At 34.7% G+C, this 21265-nt stretch overlaps 1 protein-coding gene across 10 annotated transcripts in view; it reads left to right on the top strand.

Annotated features, from left to right (window-relative positions):
- Positions 1-21265, top strand: part of TBC1D5 (TBC1 domain family member 5) — a 545542-nt gene that overhangs the window by 13666 nt on the left and 510611 nt on the right. For 3 of the 10 annotated variants that reach the window (XM_019810745.3, XM_045037661.1, XM_045037660.1), the window contains exon 1: positions 7311-7484. The exons of the other annotated variants lie outside the window; for them this stretch is intronic. The gene's annotated coding sequence lies outside the window, so the exon portion shown is untranslated. Of the gene's footprint in view, positions 1-7310; positions 7485-21265 lie in introns of those variants that run through there. 10 annotated transcript variants of the gene reach the window in all.

The raw sequence follows: 21265 nt of genomic DNA, 5'->3' as shown, positions 1-21265 counted from the left end.
TTGATGTGATGTGAACATTTTGATACTTAGTTTTCTCGTTTGTAAAATAGGGTAAGACTACTTTGCAGGTGTATGGTGAGGAATAGAGTCTTGTTTGTAAAAAGTGCTGAGTAGGGTCCTGTGGCTCATACCGAGTTCCCAGCTAATTGTTACTGATCAGTAACATAGAAGAATGAATCAAATCTGGCAAGGAATTTGAAATTATTTACTGTACAAATAGTGTAAAAGAGTTAATCATACTTTTAATATTGAAGAGTCATGGACACTGATCATAATGATAAATATTTTTTGAAGTGAAGAAATTGTCGGAATGTGCCTTCTCTTAACTGATTTGGTGGTTAATTTTGCACCAGATCAGCTGTGGATGCTGCCTACAAGTTAGGCTGCTTTACGTTCTTCGTGGCAGGTAACAGGGCAAGATGAAATCAGTGACTTTCTTCAGAAACTTAAAAACATTGCCAGCCACAACACACACATCATATGTCTATATTTATCTACATCTATATCTACGTGTATGTGTGTGTGTGTGTGTGTGTGTGTGTGTGTGTGTATTTCCGTCTCCTGAGGTGGAAGTTCATGATGACAGCTAATTAATGGTAAACCTGAGTATTTTAGAAATTCAGTCCACAAAATGTTTATAAAGTATGTGCTTAAAACTTTATACTATGCTTTTCAGAAGTTAAATAAATTCACTGGCCTGCAAAAATTTAGAGTAAGAGCCATCAGAGCACTCTTATTATTGCTCTTTGAATTGCGAATCTGACTTCTATAAAATATTTAGACCTAGATTTTCCATTCTTTTTTCCTTTTTGTTGTTTATAGTCAAGATGCAAAATAGAATCTTTTATGATATAGAACTACTTGCACACCTTGAAAATTATTTTCTAGTTTTTTATTCTTTATTCAACATTTGGACATTTACCCTCATTGAACAGTGATAACTATGCAGAGTATATTAGCTGATTGCCTTTTTAAACCATACTTCTTACCATAGCAAACTTTAAAAATCATATAATGAAGATAATTCAGGAGTTTTTTTCTTGGAACTTGACATTTTTAGAATGTTCATTACAGTAATGTTATATTTGTAGTTTTTGAGTTTATTCAGGTTATAGAGACAAGGACTAAAAGCAAATCAGGCATTTCTTATCTTTCAAGAAGTTCTAGGATCACCACTTTGAAAATGATTTGGGTAAAGGTAGTGACACAACTTTATCTAAACAAACACATGCACAAATGCTTCCTAGTAAACATCTAAGTGTTTCAATTTTCTTGGTCTGTGTTAGACCCGCATGTGATGCAGAAATTGAGCAACAGCAAATTTTTGTGCAGTTAGATCATGTGATACTGGTATTCGTTCAGTGCTGCTTTTGATCTTGGAGGTAATCTCTTGTAATCCCAAACTTTAAAGCACTTTACGATTATACTTTCTAAGCTGATATATTTTGCATTAGTAAAAATACATAGGATTAGAAAAGACACTATGAAACTCATGTAGACATCTTTTTTTCTTGTTTACATTTGACTTTTTGTTTCATATTTTGAGATTTGTTTGTTTATATTCCGTAGGCTGATAATTTCTTTTTAACTAGTGGTTGTAGTATATGAAAAATTATGGGTTAAATTTGAATGAGCCCCCGTTTTGTCTTTTATCTCTTCTAGTCTTTTATATTTTGAAAATGAGTGTTATTTTATGATATCAAACTCTCTGTGAATCAAAGTCATTTCTCATAGGAATAGAAATTACTACTATAGTTGTTAAGCTAAGGATTTATTCATATATCATTTCAAGTGTTCTAGTTTGACTGTTTTTACAGAACCAAAAAGGTTTTTAAGTACAATCATATCTTCACATTTTACAACACTGTTAAGAACAGTGCTAGGTTAAAGAAAAGTTACCTAGGTTTTTCTTAATTTCATCTACTAGTCCATTAAAAAAAACAATACTAGACAAATAGGCTTTTCTAGTTAGTAATGATTGCTTATATAAAATAAATAATGATTCTATCTGATTACACTAGGTTACTTTTGTGCTGTTTTGCGGAGAAAACATTCCATTTATGAGATACTAAGTAATATTTTGTGTTTTTAGTAGAGAACCATAGTCTCTCTGTAGAATTCCTCAGAAAGCTTTCATTTGAAACATTGTGGTATTTTTAGTCTTGAATCATAATTATCTTTTATTAAACAGTTATACATGAAATTATTCAGAAATCATTGCAGTATTGAGAGGATCAATGAGAAGTTTGGTGAAAACAAGTATTTTTTATAATTAAGTTGACTATATTTATAAAATTTCAATGTTGATGATACCAAGGAATTCTTGTTAATATTGTTAGCTGTGATAACGACATTGTGGTTTGTAAGAAGAATCTGAAGTTTTTTATTTTCTAAGTAAGTAGGGGTAAAATGACAGGAGGTTTGGGGCAGGTAAATAAATATAGCAAAATTTGATAATTTGTTGAGTCTGGGTCATGTGTCTATAGGTGTTCATATTTTATTTTCACGTCTTTTGTTTATGTTTATAAAATCTTATAAAAATTAACTAGAGTTTCCCAGGGGTTGGGGGAAGGGGAATAGGGAATTACTGTAAGTTGGGATGGAGCTTCTTTTTGGGATGATGCAAAAGTTCTGAAAATGGATAATGGTGACGGTGGTACCGTTGTGAATGTACTTAACGCTACTGAGTTATACAATTAAGAATGGTTAAAATGGGAAATTTTATGTTATATATATTTTACCATAATGATGAAATATGAGTATGTTGTTAAAAATAATTCCCAAGAATCATTATACTTTTAGGGAAAACTTTTGGAGGCATATAGTACCTTTTACCCTTATTTTTCTTTCCTCATTAACTTTTTTCTCCTTTCGTTTGGAAAGAAAGAGGAAGGAAAAATCTTCATGTCGTGTCAGGACTTTCTTAATGGGTTTGGGTTCTAGAGTGGTGTTCTAGTAGCATGTTAGTGATTTGTGAGGTTGTTTTAGTGGGTTGCTCCTGTGATTAAGATAAATTAGAAAATATCAGGTGCATTGTGTACAGTGAGTGTAAACATGGTAGTCATCAAATGTTTTTTTCAGTTGTATAACATGTGTATGTGTACTGAATTGTGATGTAAACGATATTCTCTTGGTGGAGCCAGGTTTATTTTAGAAAGGAATATCCACGTAGAGGGTATTGGTGACTGCATAATAGCTAGAAAGCAGATGTCAAAGTTTGCACAGAGGGGCTAGGATAGTAACTCAGATTTCACCAAACTTTCAGACATTAATCAGACAAATAGGACAAATAATTAATCGAGAAGATCTGACAAGGTTATTCTATCCACATATGATGATAAATAATTACAAAATTAGGGGAGTAGGTTGGATGGTGACTTTGAGAGGTTGGTAATCATTTTTGAGCTTTTGTATCAATGAGAAACTAATTGGTAATTATGAACTGTTTTAGGTAGGTTTTTTTTTTTTATCTGTTTGCAGATCTCGACATATAGTTGATGCTAAGGAAAGCTCTCTTTTTATTTATATGAGTATTATTTAGGTTAAAAATGTGGAGAGTTTGATATTATTAAATACAATTTAAAATACTAGCTAGAGAAAAAAAAATTAAAAAAAATAAAATACTACCTAGAGATTGTCATGTCATTTTGCACCCCCCCCCCCTTAAGTAATTCTCTGGTTCATGTATTTTTTTTTAATTAAAAAAATTTAATTTTAACTTTTTTTTTTTTAATTTTAGAGAGTGCAAGCAGGGAGGGGGCAGAGGGGGAAAGAGAGAGAATCTTAAGCAGGCTCCTTGCTCAGTGCAGAGCCTGATGTGGGCCTCAATCCCAGGAACCTACAGTCATGACCTGAGCCGAAATCAAAAGTTGGTGCTCAGCCGACTGAGCCACCCAGGCACCCCCTCTGGTTCATTTTTAGCTTGAAATCACCCACAGGAAATACTGTTCTAGAGAAAGTAAAGGAGAATCAGATTCTAGAGCCGGGTAAGACTGATCTCAAATTTTACTTCTACCAGTTGCTGGTCAAGTTGCTTGGAAAAACTCTGTAACCTTTTTTGGGTTTCCATTTCCTCACTGTGACATTGCCTTGTAGGGTTTTAAGTAAAATGAGGTGATTTATGTAAAATGCCTAGTAGTGTGTGGTTTCTCAGGACGTGCTTCTTGTTGTTAACATGAGGTCTTTCTCTCTTTACTATCTCATTCTTCCAAAGTCTGTACTCTTAAATTGATTTTTTCTTTAGTTTGGGGATTATCGTCTAATATTTTTCTGTGGGATCCAGAACAAACTATTTCAATGATTAAGAAATATTTTTATTCACAAAATAAAACCAAATAGTAGATGTTCTCTGTGCTCTAAAAGGGTTTCATTTCCTGAAATATTTTATAGATGGTGAATGATTACTGAATTATTTTATTAGACTAGTTCTATTTGGAGGATTTCATGTAGTAATGACATGAAAGGGGAATTGAGAAGTCCTGTAATAGTCAGTTGTTAATATTGAACCATTTACAGCTTATGCTCTTATTTATATTAAAGCGATTCTTTTCACTTTAACACGTTATGATCTTTTAAGAAATTTAGGATATAAGATGAATGGTTAAAGGTATGTCTTTTAACTGATTAGTTGGGTTTGTCTTGAAAAAGGACTGAATTTTGTGGATTTGGATAAGTCACTGACAGGAGGTCTTTAACATTTTTTCCCCCCTCTGAACAGATGTCTTGGCCTGCAGTGACTCCAACTCCCATAATCCTTCCAATTTTCTCCTCTACCAAATAAGTTTTTAAAAAGTGACATTTTTATTATAAGTGATTGACTTAATTCAGGCAAACATTGCAGCTGAGGAAAGACTTCATTCCACTGAGGAGCACTTTGGTATGAATAAAATGTTAGCTTCTTTATCTTTAAGAATTAAATGCATGGTTCCCTCCTGTCCCCCCACCCTCGCAGCCCCGTATTCAGAATAATAATTTTGTGTAGTAAGTTTTCTTCAAGATTGAAAGTTTTTATGCTCTAGTATGCTGAGGTATTACACTTTTTGATACGCTTTATTTTAAATGACATTTAAAAACAGGATTCATCTAGAATACATTAACCACAGTAGGTCTTTCAACAGAGGAGAGTTAATTCAGGAACTGGTTGTACAGGTATTGCTGAGAAACCAAACGGAACTGTGAGACAAATCAGATATTAATAATATCCGAAGCCTCTGATGCTGTTAGGACTCGGGGAAGATGAGAAAAGCTGGTGTTGTCAGAGTTCTGAAGCCAGAGCCCTGTAGGGGAGCTAGAGCCATAGCTGGGGCTTCGTGATAGGGGCAGGGATGTCAGGGGGCGGGACTTCTGGAGGGAACTGGAGTTATGGAAGACACAAAGCTTCTGCCAAGGATGTGTCAGGGAGTGGGAAGAATGGAGGAGAAATACTCTTGGCTTCTTCCTCTTTTGCCTTCTATCAATCATTAGCCACTCTCACTGGCCAAATCTCCCTGGAAACGAGAGGGCAATGTTGCTTGGAAAATGGAGTTGCCTGTGCTACAGAGCAGTACAGGGTAAGCCTGGAGAATAGATCTGAAAACATGTAGTTATGTTGCTAGTGTATGATAGTCATCAAGACACCTGTGCTCTTGTGTTGTATTAGCTGTTAAGAAGACCTAGCGAAAAAAACAAACAAAAACCCCAACAGACAGAAGAACCTAACCAAAAAACCCTCTCAGCTCCCTCCCTCCCTCCCTCCTTTCTATCTTCCTTCCTTCCCTCCTTCCTTCCTTCCTTTTTTCTTTCTTTTTTCTTTCTTTGTTTCTACAGTGGAAAGAAATAATTCCTTGGAAACCAACATTATGGTCAGTATTTCAGTTTAGTAAAGACATTTACTGAGTGGCACTGTTCAGATAAATGAGCTACAAAGTGGAAACCACTTGGTTCTTGGTTTTGTGGTACTCAGAGTCTACTGGAAGAAACTTTTTTTTAAGAGGATACTTTTAATTTTTAAATTTCAGTTGGATGTGTGATAAGTTAGAGATAGGGAACATGTTTTTCTGTAGGAACTCAAGGGAGGAACCATTAACCTAAGCTTATAGTTTGTGGAATGCTCTCAGGAGTTGGGAAACTTCAGCTGAGTTTTAAATGATTGGTCAGAATTGGTCAAGGGAGGGGAAAGGAAGCTGCTGGAAGGAGAAGCTTGAGCAAAGGCTCAAAAGCTTGAAAGAGCTTAAGAAATTTCAGTCACTTGCTAGAGATTCAAGTTTGGCTCAAAACATGGGCCTTGGGAGAGGCCAGGTTGTTTTTGTTCACAAGCAGATAGGCAACTGTTGGAGGGGTAGTGAAGTGGACTGATTAGCTTTTTTGTTGCTGTAATTTTCCCTAAGTGTAAAAGCTGGGTTCAGGAGGGTGAGATCTAGAGGTAGGAGACCTGAAAAGAGGAATATTCTACTGGTCCAGGCAATAGAGGAGTGATGGACATGAAACTCTCAAAGGTAGCCTCATGTCTTAGTCATTCATTTCATGTCAGTGCCTATGCTCTACTTTGATATACCCTTCTTTTATGTTTGAAAATTCAAACTAATACAACTTTCAAAATAAAGAAATGGATGAAGTGTTGTTTTGTTTTCAAACTACGCATGCCTTTTTGGATACTCTGTTATTTGTTCTTTTTGAGAATCCTAGGACCAGAAACAGGAATAAGTCACAGACTCTGCTCTCTAGAAGCAGGCATAGGATACATTCACTAATTGTACACTCACTAGTCTGCTTTGGAGTGCTGGAGGAGTGCTTTGTTCTCCTAGAGTCAGGTGATTGTTCTGTTACTGAAGTATTATAGGATGAAGCAATTTCCTGTAGAAATTTCCTTGAGAAAAATTTCCTGTATTCCTTAATGTAGTTTCTGATATTGAAGAGTGACAGATTTGCAGTGTGACATTTAATTTTAGTAAATATATCTTTTAAAATACCAAAATCCTGCATTTGAATAAGATCCACTTTACACATTGATTTTAATGTATATTCTGTAATTTATTCTGATAATGAATGTGAGATAGATGTTATTAGTGCTATTTTCTTTCTTTACACACTCTGGTCTGGGTTGTCTTACTCAAACTCTAATGGGATTGCTACTGTATCATAGATGAGCAAGACAGAATTTTTGTCATCACAAAGTCTGTAATCTAAAGTGGTCAACAGACATTAATTCATAATATGAGGCCTGAGATATAAGTTAATGAAATCCAAACATTGTATTGAGGAAATTAAGAGGAAGAAGATATTTATTGTATTTTACTGTGTCTAAGGCATATATTTTTTTCCACATTTTAACATTTCTAACATTGACAGATGTCTATAATTTGATGACATCTTAAACTTGAAGAAAAGTATATTTTGAGAGAATAATAAAGGCATCTCTGTTTTGGAGGATGAGGAATTTAGTTAAGTCAAATGAAGTTCTAAGAAGAAGCACCTGGGCAAGAAAGCCATGATGTGCTAAAGTAATGGTAAGTGGGGTTTTTTTTTTTTTTTTTTTTTTTTTTTTTTTTGTGTGTGTGTGTGTTCAAGAATGACATATAAAAGGTTTTGTAGATAAAGCTGTGGAGAAGGGGAATTTTATTCTGTAGTGAGTGGGAAGCTATTGAAGGGTTTTAAAAGGGGAAGGTATGGTACATATTATATTGTGAATTTCTTGACCGATATTTGGGAATATGTTGCTATATTGGAGAGAAGAGGAATTGAAGGAAAGGAAATTATGCTGTTTTGAAAAAATGACTTTGTTGAAAGCAAAGATGTTACAGAGGTAGAACTGACAGAAATTGGTTACTGAATGTGGGGGGTAGAGTAGGTGGTGGTGACGGAGAGATACCAGAATTACTGGTATGGGAGGAAAAGACCTGTTAGCTGAAACAGTGTGTTGAAGTCTGAAAATCAATTTGAACTTTGTGACTGACGTGACTCCTCTTGTCATGAATACAGCAGGAAGTGTGGGTATTTAGGTCTTGAGTTTAGGAGAAAGGTCAGGGCTGATGGCAAAGATTTAGGAGATATCAGCTAGACAGTGTTATAAATGAATACATTTTAGAGATCCATGAAGAGAGTAAATGGAGAATATTAGTGAAGGAGAAATATATATATATACACATATGTATATATACACACACATATGTGTATATATATATATGCATGCATATATATACATATGCATGTATATACACGTATATATATGCATGTGTATATATATATATGTATGTATATATATTTGAACAATTTTAATTGTTTTGGGCATGTATAGTCTATCTCAACCACTTATTTAAAAGTGTACGATTCATTGGCTTTAAGATTTTCAGAGTTGTTCAGCCATCACTATAATCTATTTTTTAAAAAATATTTATGTGTTTTGGGGGAGAGAGAAAGAGAGAATCCCAAGCAGGCTCTGTGCTGTTAGGGCAAGGCCTGATGTGGAGCTTGATTCCACCAACTGTGAGATCAAGAATTGAACTGAAATTAAGAATTGGACGCTCAACCAACTGAGCTACCCAGGCTCCCCTACAATCAGTTTTTAATCAGCTGTTTTTTATTTTATTTATAGGGCATGTGAGTGAGGAAAAGGGGTAGAGGGGGAGAGACAAAGAATCTTAAGCAGGCAGCACATTCAGCATGGAGCCTAACATGGGGCTTGATCCCATGACCTGGGGATCATGACCTGAGCTGAAATCAAGAGTTGGATGCTCAACTGACTGAGCCTCCCAGGTGTCAGTTTTTAGAACATTTCATTATCTCTAAATAAATTCCGTGTTGTTTAGCCATAGGCTTTGCCATTTCTGCAACAAGGGCTATTGGGATTTTGATAGAGATTGCACTGAATCTGTAGATCACTTTGAATAGTATTTATATCTTAGCAATATCAAGTTTTCCTACCCACGAGTGTAGAATATCTTAACACTTATTTAGGTCAACTCTAATTTCTTTTAGCATTCTTTTCTAAATTTCAGTGTATAAGTCTTTCCCTTAGCTAAATTTATTTCTGGGTATTTTATTCTTTTTGCTGGTTTTGTAAATAGAATAACTTTTTAAATTGTGTTTTTGGGTCATTCATTGAAGATAGATAAAAACACAACTGATTTTTGTATGTTGATCTTGTAACCTGCAACTTTGCAGAAATTGTTTATTTGGTCTAGTGGCTTTCTTATGGATTCTTTGGAATTTTGTTATACAAACGTAGGATCATTTCATTTGTGACTAGAGATAGTTTTACTTCTTCCCAATTTGGGTGCCTTTTATTTTTCACATTTTCTTGTCTCATTGCTCTGGCTAGAACTTTGGGTACATTGTTGAATTGTAGTAGTAAAAATAGGCATCCTAGTCTTTGTCCTGATCTTAAGGAGGAAAGGTTCAGTCTTTCACCATGAATATGCTGTTAGCTGTGGATTTTTGGTAAGTGCCCTTTATCCTGAGGAAGTTCACTTAATTCCTCATTTTCTAACTGTTTTTATAATGAAAGGGTTGTCTGAATATTGTTAAGTGCATTTTCTGCATCGGTTGAGATGATCATGTGCTTTTTTCCCTTCATTTTATTAAGGTGTATCACATTGACTGATTTTTGTTATGTTGAGTCATCCTTGAATTCCTGGGATAAACTCTACTTGGTCATGATGTACAGTCCTTTTAATATGCCACTGGGTTTAGCTTGTTACAACTTTGTTGGACATTCCTGATTATAGTCAAAAGGATACTGGTCTGTAGTTTCCTTTTTATGTGAAACCTTTGTCCTTGGTGTCAGAGTAATACTGGCTTCATAGAATGAGTTGGGAAGTGTTCCCTTCTCACTAATTTTTTGTAAGAGTTTGAAAAAGAATTGGTGTTAATTCTTTATTTTTTTTTATTTATTTTTTTAATTTTTTTTTCAACGTTTATTTATTTTTGGGACAGAGAGAGACAGAGCATGAACGGGGGAGGGGCAGAGAGAGAGGGAGACACAGAATCGGAAACAGGCTCCAGGCTCTGAGCCATCAGCCCAGAGCCCGACGCGGGGCTCGAACTCCTGGACCGCGAGATCGTGACCTGGCTGAAGTCGGACGCTTAACCGACTGCGCCACCCAGGCGCCCCGGTGTTAATTCTTTAAATGTTTGGTATAATTCACTAGTGAAGCCATCTGGTCCTGGACTTCTCTTTATCAGGAGGTTTTTAATTACTGATTCAATCTCTAGTAGTTTAGGTTGTTGAGATTTTTCTTTTTCTTCTTGAGTCAGTTTATGTAATTTGTATATTTCTAGCAATTTGTCCATTCCTCTGGGTTATCTAATTTGTTGGCATAAAATTGTTTACATTATTTTCTTATCCTTTTTGTTTCTCTAAGGTCTATAGTAATGTTTCTACTTTCATCTGTGATTTTAGTTGTGTCTTTTTTTTTCTAGCCATAGGTTTGTCAATTTTATTGATCTCAAAGAATAGTTCTTGGTTTTGTTGATTATATGGTTTTCTTAATTTTATCTCTGATCATTTCCTTTCTTCTGATAGCTTTGGGTTTAGTTTGCTCTTCTTTTTCTCAGTTCTCAAGGTGTAAAGTTAGATTATTGATTTGAGATCTTTCTTCTTAATGTAGGCATTTACAGGTATAAATACTCATTTGAGCACAACCTCAATGTATAGTATAAGTTTTGATATGTTTTGCGTTTCTGTTTGTCTCTAATTTCTGATTTCTCTTGTGATTTCTTCTGTTACCAACTGGTTGTTTAGGATGTATTAATTTCTACATATTTATGAAATTTCCTTCTGTAATTGATGTCTAGCTTTATTCCATTGTGGTCAGAAAAGATTCTTTGTATAATTTCAGTCTTTTTAAATTATTGAGACTTGTTTCGTGGTATAATGTATAGTCTTTCCTGGAGAATGTTTTCATATGCACATGGGATGAATATATTGTTGTTCTGTAGAGTATTTTATATGTGCCTATTAAGTCTAATTAGTTTATAGTGTTGGTTATGTTCTCTTTTTTCCTTATTGATCTTCTTGCTGGATGTTCTATCCATTATGGAAAGTAGTGGATTGAAATCTTCAACTATTATTGTAGAACTGTTTATTCTTCTGTTCTGTTGGATGTTTTTTTGTTCACATTTAAAATAATTGCTGATAAAGAAGCACGTGCCTCTGCTATTTTGTTAGGTGTTTCCTGAATGTCTTATTCCATTTTTGCCCCTCCATTACTGTCTTTTTTTGTATGTTTACTTGATTTTTGTAGTGAATTGTTTTGATTCCCTCCTTATTTCTTTGTGTATATATTTTTAGATATTTCTTTGTGGTTACCGTGAGGATGACTTCTGGCATTCTAAATTTATAACAGTCTAGGTCAAATTGATACCAGCTTAACTGTAATGGCATACAAATTCCTGTGCCTATAATACCTCTGTTCTCCCATGCTTTATGTTGTTTTTGTTTCAGGATGCATCTTTATACATGGTATCCCAATAACATATTTATAATTTTTAAAATGTATTTTAAATCTTGTAGGAAATAACAAATGAGGCTACAAGTAAGAGGTACCATAATAGTGGTCTTTATATTTGTGTTTTACCTTTCTTGGAGATCTTTATTCATATGGCTTTGAGTTCCTTTCTAGTGTTTTTCATTTAGACTAAACAACTCCCTTTAGCGTTACTTGTAGGATGGGTCTAGTGGTAGTGAACTGTGTTAACTTTTGTTTTATCTGGGAATGTCTTAATTTCTCTGTTATTTTTAAAGGATGTTTTTGGCAGATACAAAATTCTTGGATGACAGTTGTATTAGGCAGGGTTTTCCAGAGAATCAGAACCAATAGAGTGTATGTGTGTATACATGCATGCACATACATTATTTTCTTAGGCATGCATTATAAGGAATTGTCTCTAGTGATTTTGGGGGGCTGAGAAGTCCCAAGATCTGCAGTCAGTAAGCTGGAGACCCAAGAGAGCCAATGGTGTAGTTCCTGTCAGAGTCTGAAGGCCTGAGAACTAGGATTGCTAATGATATAAGTTTTAGTCTAAATATTGACAGGCTCCAGATCTAAGGAGAGCCAGTGTTTCAGTTCAACTCCAAAGTCAGGAAAAGACTGAGACTCAGCTCAAAGCACTCAGGCAGGAGGAGTTCATTCTTACTCAGCCTTTTTGTTCAATGTTCGTCTTCGATTATCTGGATGAGGCCTTACCCATGTTATGGAGGGCAACCTGCTTTACTCAGTCTACCAATTCAAATGTTAACCTTAGCCAGAAACACTGTCACAGATATATCTGGAATAATGTTTGACCAAATATCTGGGTACTCAGGTATTTGACTGGGTACTCAGTCACGTTGACACATAAAAAGAACCATCTCAGAGTTTCTTCTTTCAGTACCTAAACTTGTCATTCCACTGCCTTCTGGCCTGCATGGTTTCTGAAGAGAAATGAGCCATTAATCTTATTGAGGCTTCCCTGTACATGATGAGTCACTTCTGTCATGGTACTTTCAAGATTCTCTCTTTGTCTTTGGGCTTCAACAATTTTATTAGAGTGGGTCTCTGAGTTTATCCTACCTAGCACTTATCGAGCTTCTTGGATTTGTAGATTCATGGATTTCGTCTAATGTGGGAAGAGTTTTGATCTTTTCAAATACTCTGTTCCTTTCCTTCTCTTCCCCTCGAGACTCCCGTATTGTCTATGTTGGTCTGCTTGATGGTGTCTCACTGTATCTCCTAGGTCCTGTTCTTTTTTTTTCATTTTTTTTCTCTCTCCCAGACTCAATTACAGATGTCCTACATTCAAGCTCACTGATTCTTCTTCTGTTGCTGAAATTGCTCTTGAGTCACTCTAGTGATTTCTGTTTTTTCATTGTAGTTCATTTGCTTTTCAGTTTTAGAATTTGCTTGCTTCCTTTTTGTAACTTCTGTTTCTTTGTCGATGCTCTAATTTTGTTAATGCATGGTTTTTTGAATTGTTTTTGTTCTTTTTCATGTTTAAGCTTTTTGAATATATTTAAGACTTGTTTTGAGGCTTTTCTAGTAAGTATTTTATATGGGATTTTCTCAGGGATATTCTTGTCAATTTTCTTCCTTTGGATGGGCCATATTTTCCTGTTTCTTTCTATGCTTTGTGATTTGTGTTTGTAGTTGGCAACTGGGCATATGAATATTATAATGTGATAACTCTGCCATTTGTATTTTCCCCTTAAGGTTTTTTTGTTTGTTTGTTAAAGGCTCTAATAGTCCATTTTTTTAAGTGATTTTTTTTCTCAAACCACTTTTTGGAGGGGGGGGGGGGCAAAGACTTTATTCCTTGTCATGTATGGTAAATTCTTTGTTCCTTAGCTTGTGTTCAGCCAGTGTTTTGACAGAGACTGCCTTGAATACCAGCAACTAAAACAAAAGCTAAAATATTCTGAACAAACATATAGAAGAATGAATACCTTTCCCAATTCTGTGTTGGGGCAGTCCTTCACTTAGCCAGGCTTGCACTGAGCCCAGTGGTCAGTCCAAGGTGGAAGTTTAGGGATCTCAGGTTTTTTCTGAGCATGTATACTGTTGTGGGCATGCATATAGTCTTCATATTTCCATCTGTACTCTTAATTTGTCAAAGAAATCTTTTGCTACTGTGCTTTAAGTGATTTATTATGTGCTTAGATAGTAACTTTTGTTCCAAGCATTTTTAGGTGGTTCTTCTTGCTCTGTTTTCAGATGACTATTGGTTTTCTAGCTAGAGTTCTGAGTTAGGTGAAACAGAAATGAGCAGCTTGCATCAGCCCTTCAGGTAGCCCCTAGAAGGTGAGACCAGATATTCACACAAATTTGTGAATAAAGTCTGTTCTGTTTCTGGGACCAGGATTCCGTACTGGGACCATAGATTAAGGTTGCTGCTCTGCCAGGTTTTGAAATTGTCTCTTTCTTGATTTGTCATTTGCTTAGTTGTTGTACACCTTTACCTGTTCTCCATAGTTTAACAAAGTTGGTTGTGGCATTTACTGCTTGTTTGTTGATGTTTGTCAGGTGAGAGAACTTGAAGCTCCCTACTTTGCCATTTTGCTGATTTTATTTTTCATTGTGGTTTTGACTTGTAATTTTCTGATGTCTAATGATGTTGAGCATCTTTTTAGGTGTTTATTGGGCATTAAAAAAATGCTTATTTGTTTTTGAGAGGGGGGAGGGACAGGGAGAGAGATGAGGACAGAGGACCCAAAGCAGGCACTGTACTGACAGCAGAGAGCCTGATGCAGTGCTCAAACTCCTGAACCATGAGATCGTGACCTGAGCCAAAGTTGGATGCTTAACTGACTGGGCAGCTCAGGCGCCCCTTGGTGTTTATTGGGCATTTGTGTATCTTCTTTGGAGATTTGTTTATTTAGATCGTTTGCCTAGTTTTAAACTGGGTTGTCTTTCTATTGAATTTTAAGGTTCTTTATTCTAGATACAAGTCCCTTATTATACAAATGATTTAGAAACATTTTCTCTTATTCTGTGGGCTGTCTTTTCACTTTGTTGAAGTGTTGAGTTGTACTTTGAAGCACAAAAGTTTTAAGTTTTAGTGATGTTTATATTTTTCCTTTTGCTACTTGTGCTTTTGGTATCATAGTTGTAAACTATACTTAAGGGGCAGGCAGAGAAAAATGAGAGAGCAAACTGCTGGTATTTCCTATCAGAATGAGCATTGGGTATTTATATGTTTGACTTTTGAATGCTGATTACAGGAGTCCATGAGTTGTGTGGAATTAACGGTTATGTTTCTCATAGTTACAATCCATTTTACTTGTCACTTTTTTCCCTTGGTTGTTGTTGTAGATGCTTTCTATGTTATCTGCTCATCTTAGGCCCTCATCTGAGAATTGCTGCCTTTGCTTTAACAGTAGGTCTCTAGAGCTGTGTTTGTTAAGAGCAGGATCCTGATATTCCCAGTACATATAGCTGTTGGGACCGTAGGTAGACCCCTTTGCAAAATGAGGCTAAGCAGTTTTTCAGCAACTTGGAATTGTTAGAAGGCAAAGATACAGATTCTTTTGGTCTTTTCTTCTAGAAAAATGTGTAACTGGGGCATAAACAACTACGGTTAGCCTATGGTCACAGAGAAACGGCAGAGGGGACTGGTGTGTGGAGAGCAAAATGAAGTCCACTGTCAGGGACAAACTATCTCTCACCTTTGAGAGGCAGTTTTGTTCCAGAGGGTTAGAATATCTTTAATTCTTGACATTTTTGTAGTTCCTGATTTCCAGCTCCCACTGTAATTCCTGCTTATCAGTTCTGTGAGATACCTTTATTTAATATAAGTTTCCACTTAGGGCTAAGTACCTTTGTATAGGTTTTTATTATTGCCACCCAGAAAACCTCATCTAAGAGAATGACATATTGTGATGAAAATATCCACTGAGCAAACAGAAGGGAATGAGGAGACAGTTTCCTGTGAGATGCTTATATAATTTTAACTTGTAATTCTGGGCATTACAGAATAACAGAATGGTGATGATTATTTTTAATGTGGATTTGAGTGCTTACCTGTGATTCAAATTTAATTAGGCATGTGTTTTACATTGCTTATGTTCTTTGGTGTACTGGCTTTCTAACTTAAATAACTCTTCTTTGAAAATAATGAGGGGCACCTGGGTGGCTCAGTCAGTTAAACATCTGACTTCAGCTCAGGTCATGATCCCACGGGTTTGTGAGTTTGAGCCCTGCGCTGGGCTCTGTGCTGATGGCTCTGAGCCCGTAGCCTGCTTCAGATTCTGTGTCTCCCTCTCTCTCTGCCCCTCCCTCGCTTGCACTCTGTCTCTGTCACTCAAAAATAAATAAAACGTTAAAAAAAATAAAGTGAAAATAATTTGGCATTGTCTTTAAAATTGAACGTGCATGTAACCTGTGACAAAATCTCTCTTCTGGTTATGTAAGAAAAATTCTTGGATGTGTGTAACAGGAGAGGTGTTCAAGAGTGATTTGTTAGAAACATTATTTATAATAGCATGAACTTAGAAACAGTCAAATATACATCAGCAGGAGAAGGGGTGAGGAAGTTGTGATGTACATTAAAAGTGTTCATACAGTAGCATATTGAAGTGTTACAGAATACCACAGATGAATGACCTATAGCCACATATACCCACATTGATTATCGTAGAATCGTATATAGTGAAAAAATAGTGTGTCTTCACTGGGAAACACGTGTACAGGTATTCCGTGGAGGTATTGCCTGTTTGGTTCCAGATCTCTTCAGTAAGCAAATATTGCAAGAAAGCATGTCAGATGAATTTTTTGACTTCTCAGTGCTTATAAAAGTTTACAGTTAGTCTATTAAATGTAGTATCATGTCCAAAAAAACGTACATATTTTAATTAAAAAATACTTTAGTGCTAAAAAATGCCAACCATCATCTGACCTTTCATTGAGTCATAATCACTGATCATAGATCACCATAATAAATATAATTATGAAAAAATTTGAAATACTGTGAGAATTACCAAAAGTGTGAGACAGAGACATGAAGTGAGCAGCTGATGGGAAAATTGTACTGATAAACTTGCTTGATGCAGGGTTGCCACAAACCTTCAGTTTGTTGGAAAAAAAAAAAAGGCAGTATCTGTGAAGCACAATAAAGCTAAGCACAATAAAATAAGGTATGCCTTCTAGTATGATTCTGTTTTTAATCGGAAAGTAGAAACAAGTTAAACACTAAACATAGTGTTTAATGATACAGAAACAGGGTAAAACACTAAGGAAAGGTAAGGGTATGATTAAGTAAAAATTTAGTACAGTGATTTCCTATGTGGAATGTGGGGCAGGTTAAAATTCGGGATGAACACAACAAGAACTTAAAGATACTGTTCATACTCTACTTTTTAGATCAGAGATGAGTTTATCATTCATTTTATTTTTGTGCTTTATGGTATATTTTACATATATTCTTATCAGATTCTTTGCACATATCAAATACCTCATCATACAAAGGTAAAAACTTTTATAAATATATTTGGTACAAAAAGTTTTTTTACATAAAAATAAAACTAAAAAAAACTCAGCATTTCTAAAACCGAAATAATCAACTAGTCTTTTAAAATCAAGTGTTCTCTCCAGAATTTGCTCATTATTTGCCTCATACTACTTTCTGAAGCCCCGAATCTTTTTTTAAAAATTGTTTTAATATTTTTACTTACTTTTGAGAGAGAGAGAGAGAGAGAGAGAGTGAGTGAGCTTGAGCAGGGGAGGGGAAGAGAGAGAGGGAGACACAGAATTGGAAGCAGGCTCTAGGCTCTGAACTGTCAGCACAGAGCCCAGCGCGGGGCTCGAACTCTTGAACTGTGCGATCATGACCTGAGCCGAAGTTAGACACTCAAACCGACTGAAGCACCCAGGTGTCCTTCAAGCCTCAAATCTTAAGGGTTACTTTTGACTTATCTCAGATTGATTTAATAATGCTAAGTGCTAGGGATATTGTAATAAAACTTATAGTAAGCATTTTCTGAAAATAAATGAATGAAGCAGTCTTTATCTTTTCCTCTCTCATAACAGCAAATTGTTCAACAGGTTCTTTCTGTTCTTAATCAGTATGTCTAGGTTAATCTATGTTTTCTGTTAAGTTCTTGGATTTCAGGTTCTTACTTACCTGTACCGTTTCCTGACTGGCTTTCCTGTCTGTATTCTTCCCTCTTCTTTGTTCATCCTTGTTAAATAATACTGGATTAATCTTCCTAAAACATTAATTTGATCATTTTTTCTCAGAAACCTTCAATAGTAAAATGTTGAGTTACATATTTTTTAGGTTGGGTACCCATCTTCTACAAACTGGTTTTTACCAAGGGTCCACACTCCTCCTTTTTGGAGGGCAGGTGGGTGGGAGAAGACACACAGATACCTCTCTTATCTCTTACTGGCTGCTTGGCCTTGGGATATGGGGGCGAGCAGTGTGGAGGTCCCTGATGCCTGATATTCTTAGTCTTTGTGCTGGTGATAGCCTTCAGACTCCCCTAGCTTCAAATATCCTAGCTTTTGTACTATTCTCAGAGAAACTTCTGTATTTTGCAGCAAATACAGTGTTTTGGGTTTTTTTTGTTGTTGTTGTTTTTGTTTGTTGTTTTTACTTAAGGTAAAATTTGTTTTCTATCTTTCTGGTATTCCTTTTAGCTTCTGGTCTACCTCCTGAGTTTTCAGTCTGGTCAGGGTTGGAATCGTTATCAGTGGAATCATCGTTTCATTATGCTGCTGTCTTAGACAAGGTTCTTTTGGTGCCACTAAGAGGAATCCATACAAGACTGCTTACCCCAGAGTAGAATTTATATTAAAAAACAATGCAGAACTGATAGAACTGATGAGCAAGAATTACAGTTGACATTTACAGGGGGTTGTCAGTCAGGAACCACGTATTTCAGATCTAATTTCTGTAGATTTGCTATGAGGTAGGAAGCTACAACGTGTGTTTAGTCCACTGTCTTGATTCAGTCTGATTTCTAGTTTTAGAATCAATTGCTGAGTAGATTCCTTTACAGATAGGGTATTTGGTAAAAGATATTTCCATCGTGAATGTCCACTTGTATATCTCTAGCCTACTTTTATATGTAGAGATGATCAATTTAGAAGTGTTAGAGTGAGGAACCTTTCACAAGTGAGGACACCAATTGAAATACTTAAAGTCAGTTATTTAAAACTCTGTATGGTATTGAAAGTTTTAAGAAATGTGGACCAAGGATCATAATTTTGAAGCTTCTAGAAAACTAACACTATAAAGTTAAAATTAACTCGGTCAAGAAAAATTCACTTAGCAGAAAAGAGGCAAAGTAAAATGAGAAGGGGCTATAATGTAAGTCAGTTCCCCATTTAAGGTTAGGGTTTTTAGTTATGATTTCTTGGAAGTGGCATCTGTGAACCTTTTTTCTTGAAGTTAATAGTTGCAGTGGCAGTCTCCTTTTGGGAAATTAATGATTTATTTTGCTGGAAAGATTTAAATTGGTACACATTATCAAGTTTTGGCAAGGATATTTGGAAATCAGAGGTATTATATGCTGATGGGAGTGTAAGTTGATATGGCTGTTTAGAGAACAGTTGTGCAGTATTCAGTAAAATGGAAAATATATATATAACCCAAAAATTCTACTTTCAACTATACCTTAGAACAGTGATTCTCAACCAGGGCATTTTTACCTTTCAAGGGACATTTGGCAATGCCTGGAGATGGTTTTGATTGTCACATCTGGGGAGGCATCTAGTGAGTAGAGATCAAGGATGCTGCCAAATGTCCTACAGTTCACAGGACAGACCTCCACAATAGAGAATTACTCATTCCAAAAATGTCAGTAGTGCTGAGGTTGAGAAACCTTACTTTGGAGAACAAAGCTCACATGGTATTATGTATGAACATGGAGATTTGTTCAAGGATATTCATTAAAGCATTGTGATAGTGCAAAAATAGAAACAATCTAAATGTCCGTTGGTGGATGATGGATAAATAAAATGTAGTATGCGCCTGTGATTCAGTATGTCATAACAGTTGAAAGGAATGAAGTATATCTATATTTAGATCTCAAAGATAATGTTGAATGAAAAACCAAGTATTTTCACTATGATACCATTTATGAAAATTGAAAAAATATACAAAACACGACTCACTTAAATATGTAGATAAAAATGTCGAAAATGAATTAGGAGGCTGTATGTCAATCTCATGACAATGGTTGCTAATAAAGAGGTAAGAAGAAGGAAATAGCACTGGGAATGATGAACAGTGGACTTTAATTTTATCTCTGCTTCTTCTTTAATAAATGCACATAAAGTGAAACAAATAAAGGTTCATAGTTATGTGAGTTTGAATTCATAATGTGAATGTCATTTGTTATAAATTCTGGTTGGGGAAACATAGATATTTGTGTTATATATATATGTGTGTGTGTACATATATGTGTGTGTGTGTGTGTGTGTGTGTGTGTGTGTGTATAAATTTATTTTATAGTTCCGAAATTTCTCAAAAACTTATCCATTGAATTCGATTTACAGCTTTATCTGCATTTAGGTTTCATGTTATTTAGCATGTTCCTTTTTCAATTCTTTCTGCTCAGGAAGTTAACTTGGCTTCTTATGGATAGAAGTGGAACTACTTTTATGTATTCATTGTTTATTTTATTTAACTTATGTGTATAGTTGTAGAGAAACTGTATTAACGGCCGTTAACCACTAGATTTGTGCTTAATTCATAAAAGTAAAAGCTGACATACAGAATTCCCCACAACTATGTATTTTGTTTTACCTGATTTTTGTGTATTGGCATATATCGAAATAATTGGGCTTTTGGCAGAAACATAAAATATTTCTCCTATGTGGACATTTTGTTGAATTAATTTTTTTTATTGTTGTAAAAGTGTTTGATTATAGTAGTTTAATCTTTTCAGTAACTATTCAGGAAATTAAATTTAGATATCTAAGGATTCTAGGAACTTTACCCATAAAATGTACTTTAATATCTTAACTCACATTTTTTGACTAAGTTCACTGTGACAATTTTTGTAAATGTTATTGAAGAGAGAAAATGGATATAATGTTATACCCTATATATATATGTATATATATGTATATATATTTGGAACATAAGGATCAATTTTCATGTGTGATAAAATCTATTGATAGTAAAATAGAGTAGAGATAGGACATGACCTGTAATTTTTTTCTTAAAGTGATATAAAAATAAATGTCTCAAACACAGTGTAATTAAATGTTATAATAACTATTCATGATACTTTTGAATTTAAATTATGTCAAATTAAAAAACTTAGATTAAAATTGCATTTATAATTATGTGGAAGTTTATAATTTTAAACAAAAAGCATTTACCAAAAATTATCCAGAAGTTTAGGAAACCCACTAATTTAAATTTAAAAACTTAAAATAACCTTTAGTTAATGATTTTTATTTACCTTTGTTAGAACTTAAATGCAAAAATACTACCCTGTATTTCTTTATATGTAAATGGCAATCCAATCAAAAGGTGACTGAAAATTAATGACTGTTTTAAAAAATAGTTCTTAAAATTTCAGATTAGATATAATTTTTTTGTTAAAGGATTTAATACAAATGATAAGACTGGCTTAATTATAAAATTCATAAAGATAATTTAAATTCAGAATATTTAATTTAAGATAATTTAAGCTCAAATGTATAATTATGAATAGTTATAACTTCTAACTATATAGAATTTGAAATAAGTCATATAACCTTTTTAGATAATTTTCATAATTAGGTGAGAACAAGGCATGAACTATCTCCATTTGATTTTCTTGCTAATATTTGCAATTTAATGCTAGAGTTATTCCTTAATT

The sequence above is a fragment of the Felis catus genome, chromosome C2 (genome assembly GCF_018350175.1).
Source record: "Felis catus isolate Fca126 chromosome C2, F.catus_Fca126_mat1.0, whole genome shotgun sequence".
In the NCBI taxonomy this organism is placed as follows: domain Eukaryota; kingdom Metazoa; phylum Chordata; class Mammalia; order Carnivora; family Felidae; genus Felis; species Felis catus.
This window is presented reverse-complemented; position numbering and strand designations above follow the sequence as displayed.